This window comes from Corvus hawaiiensis, chromosome 6 (genome assembly GCF_020740725.1).
Source record: "Corvus hawaiiensis isolate bCorHaw1 chromosome 6, bCorHaw1.pri.cur, whole genome shotgun sequence".
Taxonomy (NCBI): domain Eukaryota; kingdom Metazoa; phylum Chordata; class Aves; order Passeriformes; family Corvidae; genus Corvus; species Corvus hawaiiensis.
Genome location: NC_063218.1, coordinates 6060154 through 6072346, shown reverse-complemented (window position 1 = coordinate 6072346; position 12193 = coordinate 6060154). Strand labels below are relative to the sequence as shown.

At 47.4% G+C, this 12193-nt stretch overlaps 1 long non-coding RNA gene across 2 annotated transcripts in view; it reads left to right on the top strand.

The window, feature by feature from the left end:
* LOC125327020 overlaps positions 1–10294 on the top strand; it is a 65717-nt gene extending 55423 nt beyond the window's left edge. Inside the window, exon 3 of one of the 2 annotated variants that reach the window (XR_007204106.1) lies at positions 7824–10294. This is a non-coding gene — a long non-coding RNA (uncharacterized LOC125327020). Of the gene's footprint in view, positions 1–2199; positions 3156–7823 lie in introns of those variants that run through there. The other variant, XR_007204105.1, reaches the window with a different exon arrangement.
* Positions 10295–12193: the final 1899 nt, after the last annotated feature.

Genomic DNA, 12193 nt, shown 5'->3' with positions numbered 1-12193 from the left:
TCTCACCTCTAAAGCGTTCTCTGCTGCCCAGCTCCCTGTGCCACGGCTGGTGGGAGGAGGATGGCAATTCTTCTTGGAGAAAAGTTACTCAGCACCTGAAATGACCATTCCACATCCTGCCGCACAGCTCACAGCCAGTGAAGACAGTTTTCTTCTTTTTTCTCTACCTGAAGTCTCACAAAAGACATTTTTTGTAAGCCTTTCTACCATGAACTGTGCCCTGGGTACCATCACTGCAGCAGCTCCATCTCATCCTCCTGCCTCTACCAGGGCTCCCAGCCACAGCACTGGGGGACTGAGGGTCAGATAAGGAGCTCTTATCCATTTCATGCCAAAAGTAGAGGCTGAGCTAAAGCTTTTTAGACACTACTATTATTGTTTAATTAGGTAGCTAACTGAGCTGTTTACTCAGATGAGAAACCTGCTTCCCCCAGTGTTTGGGCCAAGCCCAAGCAAAGCCAAGCTATGGCTCCCCAGTTAGAAGGAGCACCAAATCCAGAGGCTCAGAGACTTCTCCTCACTGCTCCCCTCCTCAGGCCTGTGCCACCCATTCCTTATTCAGCCCCACGTGTTGCTCACCCCTCCCAAAGCTGCTGATCCTGCCTGTGGCACATCTTCCACCTCCTCTCTCTCTCAGCCCCCAGCACACCTCTCCTCCCACCTCCCCAAAATCCTTCCTCTGGCATGAATATGCATCATGCAGCTTAGGGCTTTTCCTTAAACACAGGGGTGCCCCTGAGTGCACTCACATCTGCTGTTATGGATATAAAAGCAGTTGTACAGATGTATGAGCATTCATGTGAATATGGTCATATATTACAGGGAATTGTTCCTCCCAAAAGTGTCCAGAAAAGAGCAATCTGGGACTGCCTGTTGCTGATTTTTCTCATCTTTACCCCCACACATACAGGGGAGACTTCCACAGGCAATAACAACTGGAAATAGATTCCTGATGAAGTCTAAACTAAGAATATTTTCCTCTGCTTAGGCAGGCATTTGACAGTGTAATTCTTAAATAGACTTTATTGCTATTAAATTTAATACCCATGAAGGATTACATATCTGCTTCTTTGCAAGTCTGACAGGATTAGGAGAGTGGTGTCTGCTTAGTGTTCTTAAAACATCAAACACTAACAAAGCCCTGAGCAAGAAACCTTTTCTGAGGGCTGTAAAATGCCAAGGGTCTGGGGAATTGCAGTGTGCCAGGAAATCGGATGGAGTGCCCTTTGAGGAGCTCCACATTCCAGCTGCTGAGGCACGTGGTGACAGAGACACAGCCGCTGTGCCTGCACCCAAATACTCCAAATTCTGCTCCCTGGCACTATAAAAACACTGGCTTCAAATCAGGCAGCTGGCTGGAGGAGCAGGAGCTCACACCCGTTCTCCAAATGCTGAGAAACTCTGGGATTCGGGGTGAAAATTCTATTTGCAATATTCACATTGCAAGGAATTAATTGTTCCGAGTTGCATTGTTTGTAATGATCTCCCTCTTTCACAGAGATATATATGGAAAGAAGGTCAGTGCCTCTACGGATTTGTAATGGGGATGTTAAATCCTTGTTAGAGCAGGAGGCACAGGCCAGGATGAGATGAGCCAGGCTGCCTCCAACCTTCCTGGAATGGCGAGGGATTGGCACAAGGCCCTTTTAGGGCTCTGTCTCTTTAAAATGATCCTCAGTTTCTCAAAAGAGGCTGAAAGACAATATTGTTTGCTCTAATTAATGGCCTCCCCAGCTCAGGCACCAGCCCTAGGCAAATCCACCCCAAAAATCCCCTGGAATAAACACTACCACTTTGATGATAGCTAGGAGGTGACTTGCCTTGCGTTACAGTAAATTGGCATGTGGGAAGAGCAAACCAGCCTCGCCACTTCCCAGCTCCCTCTGGAAAGCTCCTGTGCAGCCTGGGATCCTCCACCCTCCATCTCCAAGGAACTGGGACAGTGCCCTGCGAGTCAGAGCCATCCCTGCCAGGCTCTGAAAGGCCCATAAGCACCATATGTATAGGTACAAGGAAGCCTATTTTTGGTTCAGCTGCTGTTAGGGTGACTCCAACACCTATAAAGATGGATTAGCTTTGGATATTTCCAGGAATAAGGGTTTGGCACTGGAAACCCTAGAAAAAAAGCACTTGAATTAAAGCAATGGTGGGGATTTCTTGTATTTGTATTGTACTATTGTAATATTACTATTGTTACAGCTCTCGGGAAGGGAGCATGCATGGCAGGAAGGCTGGAGGCACCTTCACAGGCAGAGCTGATCTGCAGAAGGTGAATGACAGCAAACAGCAACTCCTGACAGGCACAGAGAGGATTCACCCACCTCCAGCACGATGTGATAGCCGGGAATCCCTGGAAAGCTCATTTTCTGCTACAAAGGGGGAAGAAAGAAGAGATTAGAAAAGAAAAATGACTCTAAGAGTTGCCTTCAAAACTCCAGTAGCACATTGAAATGTAATCTCCGATTACTTCTTCACCTCCAGAGCTCAGCTCTAATTCCTCCTAACTGTTTCCTTTAGATCAAAGGCACAGAAACTTGAAAAAAAATAATAATCAAAGCAGCAAACAAATCATAAAGGAAAAAGGGCTTCTTAAAGCAGTGAGTGAGCCAGGTCTCCATTTGCCTAAGGAGAGCCCACAGACAGAGCCTTGCAGTTGCTTACTAAAAGATGGGGTCACATGGGAAGGCTCTCGGCTAAATCCTCTGCCCCAAAACCCACATCTAGGCTCAGGTGAGCCTGGTTTAAAGCCTTGCTTCCAAACCGAGCTGCTTGCACTGAAAAACAGCTGGGGGCACAGGAGAAAATCCGGAGTGATTGCCAGGGGCTGGGAAAGGGGTCAGGCACCTTGCCAGAGGTTCCCAGTGGCTGAACCTCACCCACAGTTACCCAGCCCCAATTAGCCTAATGGGAAATACGAGTTTTCATTAATAGACTCCAGGGTGGGAGGATGTCACTGTGTCACAGGTTTGAATCATCTGCTCACTACGAGATCACAGCATCAGTCAAGAATAAATATTTCCATCCTCATCTCAGATTTGTTGTCATCAGAGGCTGATGTGAGTGCATGAGGACCCACAGCCATCTAACATAGGATCACAGAATCACACAATGGTTTGGATTAGAAGGGACCTTAAAGATCATCTTGTTCCAACCATGCTGCCATGGGCAGGGACACCTCCCACTAGACCAGGTTGCTCCAAGCCCCGTCCAGTCTGGCCTGGAACACTTCTAGAGATGGGGAGTCCACGACTTCTCTGGGCAACCTGTGCCTCACCATCCTCACAGTCAAGAATTTCCTCCTAATATCTAATCTCACCCTGCCCTCTTTCAGATTTAAAGCCATTCCCCCTTGTCCTTTCACTCCAGGTCCTTGTCTAAGGTCCCTCTCCAGCTCTCTTGTCAGCTCCCTTTATGTACTGGAAGGTGCAATAAGGTCTCCCCCAAACCTTCTGTTCTCCAGGATGAAAAACCCCAACCCTCTCAGCCTGTCAATATGGGGCACAGCAGGTTTTTTCCCAGATGGCCTAGTGGGAAGCAGCCCTCAGAATGCGTGGGTAATTCATTACCAGCCCGCAGTAATAAATGCTGCACAGCGTATGCATTCCTGACGCGGGACTGATGGGTCTGGCAGCGAGCAGTGCACTCCTGGGGAGTTTCCTTTGCATTAAGTGCTTTTGACACTAATGTTGGTGCCTAAGCAAACACATTAGGATGACTAAAACACCCGGGCTGCTAGGAATCACAGAGCACACACTGGAAATACATTGGAAGACCAGGACCGAGAGGAGAGCAATGTGCTTTTGTTTTTAAGGCTGGCCTTTGCACGGGTGTATTGGGTTCTGTGAGGTGCCTGTGGGTGAGACAACGACACTTCCTCTCAACACTCCTTTGCTATTTATGAAGCAGACCTAAATATTCTGCATTAAAAAGTCACATAGGTGGATTATGCTCATGTGAAGAGTAATTGGATTTGATTGTGCTCTTTGCTGATACAGGAAGTAAACCCACAGCCTGCACTCAGTAGAATTAGTGTTGTAAGGATGGCTAAAAGGAGAATAAATTCAGCTTCATTGCCCATATTTCCCAGTGCTACTGCACAGCACTAAAGGTTTTGTTGCTCAGATCTGCAGCCCAGATATTCTCATTTGGAAGAACCTGAGATTCCAGGGATTATAAAGGATGTGTGGGAGTACTAGGCAGATCTCCATGCTGAAGATGAAAAAGACTCTCATAGAAGTACTTCATGGCCTTTGAAACAAGAATAAAGCATGCAGGATATTTTTAGCAGCCTGCCTGCATTTGCCAACACCTGCATCTGCTGATGGCAGAGGCTCCCCAGCGTCGACACTCAGCACCTCTCGTTGCCACTCCGCTCTGGAGAAGCGATATAAGAAAAGTGGGAAACGACATGCTTGGCTGAAACAGGGAGTGTACCCCTACTAAAGGATCCCTGAAAAATCACCTCTGAAAGACGTCAGGGACGATGGTTCCCCTTCTGCCAACCCGTTTGTGCTCTGAAGATGCCACCCTGGAGCACCGAAGGTTGTATGGTGGAAATGTCCCTCAGGGCATGAGAAAGACCACGGTGGGACTTGTCCATCAAGACTTCACAAGCTCCCTCCTCTGCCCACCTCTTCTCTTGATTAAGGACACAGTTTCTCCAACCAGATCCTCTGTTCTGGACTTCTTTCTGGAAAGCCAAGTGGTAGCTGTTGCCCCAAGACAGCAGCACTACCCAGCTATGGAAATACTGGAGTGATGCAAGTTAAAATTTCTTTGGAACTCACACTTCAAAGCATCATAAAAATACAGAGTGGTTCAGTGTTTTGCATGTTTGCCTACCACTCCAAAGAACAGTTAGGAGCAGGTCGATAAGTGGGGCTTTGTAATTATCCTGTGTGTTTTTTCTCTCACCCCATCTGCCATTAGTTCCCTTAGAAACAGGCACACACACTGGAGTGAAGCATTTTCCCATGAAAAACTATCAACACCAGATTGTGTATGTTCTTAGGAAATTACTTGTTTTTACTTGTTTGGTTTTTTGACATTAAAAATTTGTAGTGTCTGAATTTTCCAGCAAGAGAACCTTAATCTTATTGTATAAGAATTCTCCCAAGCCAGTAATAACATTTCTGAAGGAACCAGTCATGGAAAACATGTTTCTCAGAACTGTTCTCAGGACGAGAAATTTCCTAGGCAAATCTAAAACTCAAAAAAAAAAAAACCAAAAAAACCAAAAAAAAAAAAAAAAAAAAAAAAAAAAAAAAAAACCAAAAACAACCAAACAAAAAAAAAAACACAAAAAAAAACCAAAAAAAAAAAAAAAAGAAAAAGAAAAATTTGAAGCCAAGGGGTTTGGGATAGAGGGATGGCTGGAACTGCTGTTTAAGAGTGATAAATAGGAATTAGTAAGTTTCTGCTCCTAATAAGAAGATTTTCCTGCTTCACCAGGATGGCCAACCTGGTTAGACTATAAAGTGGGTTAGACTATAAAGGGTCATCTCACATGGGAATAAAACTATCAGTTTATAGGAGCTGGGTCATGCAAATCCACACACCACTATTCATCAGTTTTCGAGCTCAGTGAGAAGTCCAGGATGATTTTCCTGGTTGCCCAGTTGGTGTACAGTCCCTGGAATTATTCAGAGTCAGGCTGGGTGGGGCTCAGAGCAACCTGGTCTAATGGAAGATGTCCCTGCCCATGGCAGGGGGTTGGAACTGGACAATCCCTTCCAACCCAATCCACTGTGGGATTTTATGACATCCAGCCCACACACAGGGTGGCTGTGCCCTGCTGTGGGGGGCACTGACACAACTCCTGTCCCCAGGACCTCCCCTTGCTTACCAAGTATAGCTGCAGGGACGAGCTCTTCACCCAGAGCCTCACATGGAAAATACATTTTGCTGACAGAGTCATATCTCTCAATTCTCCTGTTAGAAAGGGGAGACATGAGTTTTGTCTCTGCTAAGGCTTGTGTGTGCAGTAAAAGCCCTTCTATCAACAGACTCCAAGGAAATGAGCTGGCTACATCCCAACTAAACCGTGCAAGATCCAATCTAACACCTCACAGCTTGCTGGATTATTGTCTGCTTGAGCTGAGGGCATTCAGCTGGAGCAGGGTCTGTGACCAGGGCTCGGGGAAGAAAGGAGTCACATCACCTCGAGCCTTCTTTTGGGTTTGCCTTTGCTTCTGCCGTTGTGCTGTGCTTTGTATTCACTGGACATCCCTTCTCTCCATCAGGGCATCCTCACTCTGCACTCTGACGATCCAGAGAAAGTTTGGCTACAAAGGGAAGAGAAAAAAAAAAAATCATACCTACCAAGGACTGTAAAGAGCAGCATCAACTTGATAAATACTGTTCACTAGTAGCAGTAATGATTTATTGATTTTTTCAGGAAACAGATTAATTTAGAGCCATCTAACATAGATCCTTCTTTTCTTCTGTATTTATTGCTGCTGCTCAAAATCTTTCGTTGTGATCTCTGGGCATGTTGCAGGGCTGAGCACTGCAATAAGCATGGCTGTCCTGGATTATTCGCTTACCAAGGAGGATCTTTGTAACAGGAGGCCAAGGGCAATTCCAATCCCATTCTGAAAAGCCAGATTTCATTCAGGCATCCTTTGAGGAGCAGAGTTTCTCCATCATCTGAAGCTATTGCCTTAATCTAAATTGTTGGTTCAATTGCTATCCATGAATTTAGTACTTAAAGGGATTAGGGCAAAAAAAGCCTTGATTTTCCTTCTGACCTTTTAACATCATCAGATGAAAGTTGGGACATCAGTAAAGGGATTTTAAGTCAATAATTGTTTTGTAGTGATGGTATGTTTGTAAGCCAAACACTATCCCTGCCCTAATCCTTGCTCCCCGTATGGAGCAGAGTCATCTGCTGTAGTCTTCTGCGTTCGGCTTCACAGCAGCCTTGCCAACAGGACAGAACTTGCAAACAAGGCAAGAGAGCAGCGATCCAAATAAAAATTGCAGAGACTATGCTGCTCTGCTGGAGCCCCAGAAAGTTCTCTAAATGGACTGTTGCTGAAATCCTGACCTTGTTCGCTCTTGGGCTGCCCAAACTGCTGCCTACCCTGTAGCCAAGATTAATTAATTCTCATATTGATGTGTCGAGCAACTGCCATGAAACCATAAAACAGGCAGAAAGCTGTCAGCATCCTGTAAAACTTGAGGAGGAGACAGGGAATCAACACGTAGGGATTTACTGAGCGGCGTGCCAAGCTAGCACAGCTTTAATCTCAGGTTGTGTTGCCTGGAAAGAGGCAGATCAGGTACCTCATTCTGCACTGTTACCTTGGGCAAGAGTTAATGGATTTACACAGGCAGAAAGCAGGCACAAGTGAAAGGACAGTAGCTGAGGAAACCAGATCCTTATTCCTTTGATGTCTCTTCTCTTACACCAGGTAAGAAGCTGAACGGAGAAGGCGTCCTTTGGCAGATAGGTTTAGTTACAGCGATGGGCTGTAGGTTAAGATTTCCTCCCTGGCCCTGTGTTGGCTTCCAGTTCTGTCACTTCATACAGTTGCAGCGACGTTGCTGGAGTCAGAACAACTATTTTCGAGTGGTGTGGTTCTCATGGAGGAGATAGAGGGGAAAGCAGAGCAGCTGTACAAGAAACAGCAAGGCCGGGAGGAGCTCCTGTGGCAGGAGCCTCTCACCCCCATCCCCTCAAAGAAGAACGTCCATGGGGGTTGTGCAGCCCTTGGCTATGCTGGGGTCGGGCTAGGTTGCTCGAGCCACAGTGAGGTTGTGACAAGGACCCACAGGCTGCCCACAAGGCCAACTCCAATTCCTTCTTTCTGCTTTTGCAGGTCTGTTCTCTGCCTGCTTGGGAGGGAACCAGCTCTTGCAACATCTCTGCATTTCCCAGCACAATGAGGCCCTGTCAGGAGCCTTCACTTGCTCCGGTACCAAAGCACAGGGAAACCACAGACAAGAACCGTGGTGTTGCAACACCATTGTGCTGTCACAAGTCATCTCAGCTAAAAATAAACTACTGCTAAACAACGTTCCTACCCACTTTCACCAAATGCCGTAAGGAGCACTAACTCAGGGCACAAACAGCTTGAAAAACTATGAGAAGTTTCATTTTTTGCCTCTCTTCTGAGGGTAAGTCCCCCCAAACCCTGTCCTGATTCTCTATCCCGATCAAGTACCCTGGAGCACCTGTGGCTTCTCCACAAGCTCTCCAACGTGCAGATTTTTTTTCCTGCTCTCCTCACTTCAGGGTTCTCATGGAGCCCCAGGAGGTCACATCCCCACGTGGGGACAGGAACAACCCTCACCTTTGCTTTAAGCTGAGTTGGAGAGCCCTGTGAGCTCTGGTTCTTAGCTCACCAGTTCATGTTTCGTGGTGCTATGCAAGCTTTGCACAGCTTTGCAGGGAGCAGGGAACCAGCCTTGCGGAAAGCTGCCCGCCCGTGGACAAAAGCCGGCAACAAAGCCCAGCGAGCTCTTTTGTCTGAGCCAGGACTGCTCCGTCTCCGGCTTCTGCTGGTACTGGCAGTGGTGGAAAGCCAGGGCAGCTTCCTCAGCTGATCTTGCTCTAGTCTTAGCAGGTTATCTGAAGTTCAGCTCTGCCCCCTGCCCCTGTGTGAGCATGTTGTGTGGTACCTGCCCCGAATCACAGCCACACATCTTCCTGTTGCTCGAAAAGCTGTGCTAGGCAGGCTCCTGTCAGCTCCTCACCTTTTAAAACGAGCTGGAGAGAGTGAAACTGCCCCATGATGCTCCTGAGGACACTTTTGCCGAGCGGCTCTGTGTACATCAGATCCAGTCCCACTGCAGCAGCTGTTTCCCCTGTGACCAAGACAACAGCTCTCAGTTCCAGAGTGTGTCTCACACAAGATTTTCCTTCCCACACACTTTCTTTCCAGTATTTCCCAGCTCGGTGAGAAAGTTGAAAACCCTGAAAACACAAAGCTAGATCTTTTTCTCCTCCCTCTCTCCGAAATGCAGAGGTGGGCTGCAACCCCACAACACCCACTGGGCTCAGTGGGAAGCCTTTGATACCTCCTCAGTCCTGCCATCCTACAGACCTGCGTAAGACACCAGGATATGGTCTGGAAAATTCTGGGATTTCATCAGTCTAAAATTGGCGAGGGGGACAGCACAGCCCCTGCACCAACCCCAGCTCCAGCACCTCCCCATGAACCCCATCAATGGTAGCAGAGACCCCATTACCTCTCACCCTGCTTGCTTTGCTTCAAAACAGCCACATGCTTAACCCACCGAGCCATGCCCAGGAGGAAATTCCCCACCCTTTATCCTCTTGCTTTGCCTTTTGGCCTTTTAAGAAGACTTGGACTAAATAAGGGGACAGGACACAGAGCTGGAGGGCAGGTCAGGCTGCCTTCCCACACTGCCCAGGCACAGGCAGTCCTGCTCCATGGAGAGGTGACATTCAGTCCTCACCTGGACCATGTGGTGGGTGTCCTGTCCTCAAAGCTGGCTGCAGAATTATGGCCTGGCTTGTGCTGATAGGTCATGTAGAGAGCTGGAAAAGAAAATGCCTCTGGCTCCTCCTCTGCCCTCGTACAGCATGTCCGTGTTACCAGCACAGAGCAGCAGTGGGACATGCAGTGGTGGGAGATGCAATAGTGGGAGATGCCCGGGGTTCAGCACAGGCACCCAGGAAGACTTACACAGTGTGCCCTGTTTCAAACAGGACCAAGTCATGGAAAGGTTTTGATTCAGAGATATAAAACTACTTCCAACTTAGAGCAAACACGTCTTCAATGCTCCTTCATCCAAGGGTTAAATTTTTAGCCTGGCTCAGCATGATACCTCACTGGGACACTGCTGAGTGAGGGCAGAGTGTTTTCTAGTGCACAGATCTCTGATGCAGGGCTTTGGGGCTGCCAGTGGGATCATTTGCTGCTTTGCCAGAAGAGTTCATCACCAGAGCCCCTCTCAGAACTGCTTAGCAGGGAGTAGCATCGTGCTGAGGAGTGTGGGGTGCCAGAGTGGGGCCAGACCACCTCCAAACACTGCTCTGACCCAAATCCCAGTTGGAGCAGGCACAAGCATGAGCTGAGCCCATGTTAAACAAACAAAATGAAGTTTTGACTGGAGCCTGGTGAGTGGCAAGCACAGGACGCACTCCAGCTCCTTGTAACAAACCATTTCAGCTTCAATCCCATGGAAAGGCTTGTGCTCACAGAAATTGCTGAAAAGCCCTAGGCACAGAAATCTCTGGGCAGATCAATGTGATCAGCATGGAATCATAGAATGGGTTGGGTTGGAAGAGACTTTAAAGATCATCTTGTTCCAACCCTACTGCCAAGGGCAGGGATGCCTTCCACTAGGCCAGGTTGCTCCAAGCCCCATCCAACCTGGCCTGGAACACTGCCAGGGATGGGGCAGCCACAGCTTCTGTGGGCAGTGTGGGCCAGGGCCTCAGCAGCCTCACAGTGAAGAATTTCTTCCTAATATCCCATCTAAACCAACTGTCTGTCAGCTAAAGGCTTGGGCTTCTGTATTTTTTCAATCAGCCTGATTTTCCCTGTTTCTGCATGAATGCTTAACGTTCTTCTGAAATGGCCTTTAAAAATTTTCCATTTTGAATAAAATCTGGAGGGTAAAAGAATAAAAAAGAATTAAAAAAAAAAAGCTGCATGTAGCCAAAACAGACAAAATTGCCTGTATAGAGGATTTGCGCTGAATCATTGTTATATTTGGCTCTTCCTTATGTCAATACCCCTGTGCTTTTGAGGCTGCATTAAAAATATAAAAAAGGACCCAGACAAGGACAAGGACAGTTCCGGCCAAACTTTGGTACTGTTGAATTGGTCAAATATACAAAGCAACTGCTTTAAAGTCCAGAATCAATATTTTCACATCAGAGCACTGCACAAAACACAAACCAGAGAAATTGGGGAGGTTTTGACAGGATTTTCTTTGGAAAGTCCTGGATGGGCTGAGGTGGCCTGGGAGGCTGGGCTGGCAAGGAGTCAAGGCTGCAGGAAGCCTTTATTGGACCTTTGTGCAGGGAAAGATCCTAGTCTTTTATGGCTTTGCAGCTGTATGGGCCAAAGTGGAATTTGCTGGGCTACAACTATTTTCCACTGGATCTACTGGGAGCTGTAGCTGCTATTCCACAGGATAAATTTGGTTATGTGGTGATGTGAATTTCCTCACACGAAGAAAAACATTTCCCTGCCTGGTTTATGTGTCCTGAAATATACCAAGAAGAGGAAAGCCATGCCAGGTGGTGCAGAGCAGATAGAACCCCATGGTTTGCACCCCACATTATCCTCCTGGCTGACTGCACTGCTGAATAAATGGTGCTGCAGGGATGGCAAGTTGGGATGCTGCTGCTTGGAGAGTAAATTACTGCTTTGTGAGTGAAAGCAGCAAGGTCTGTTCATCAGATATAACTTGTTCCTATTAGGACGGAAAAGCTCAAGCCAAGGAGCTTCTCTCCACAAAAGCATAATTTGTGAAGCAATTCATGCCAGGGAGTCATTACTTTTCTGATCAAAGCGTGTTTAAGATTACTAGAGGATCTCTCCATATACAACATGTATATGCACATGAATACCATGTCTCAACTGCTGCGTAGCTCCAGGAGATGGGAAGGTGGGGCAGCAGTAAAAAAGCTGGATTCATCCAGACAGCACACAGACAGCTGGCTTCTGAGAAGGAAAGAAAGAAAGAAAGTGGTTAGAAGAGAGCAGTTAAAACAAAATGTTCAGGGTGCTGAGGTACTGGCACAGGTTCCCCACAGAAGCTGTGGATCCCTCATCCCTGGAAGTGTCCAAGGCCAGGTTGGATGGGGGTCTGAGCAACCTGAGGTGTCCCTGCCCATGGCAGGGGGTTGAAATGAAATGATCTTTAAGGTCCCTTCCAACCCAAACCATTCTGTGGTTCTATGAAAACTCTAACTCAAAACAGTATCAAAAAAAGAAAGCCCTGAGATGTGAGTGGGATGCTCAGTGCTGCAGTGCTGGGCTGGGTTTGTGTTTCCCTGTTAGACATTTTCTGTTAGTAGTTCAGATTACAATTTGAGAGAAGTCTTTGAAAATAAAACTGGAGTGAACTCTAAGAGCAAAGCCCACTTGACCGTGCCTTTCCAGGGTTTGCTTTTGCCTGGACACACAGGGCCAGGCTCTCCAGCTGCTTCAGTCACCCTTGCCAGGGAGGGAAGACACCACTAAGACAGGGACAGAACAAATCCCTC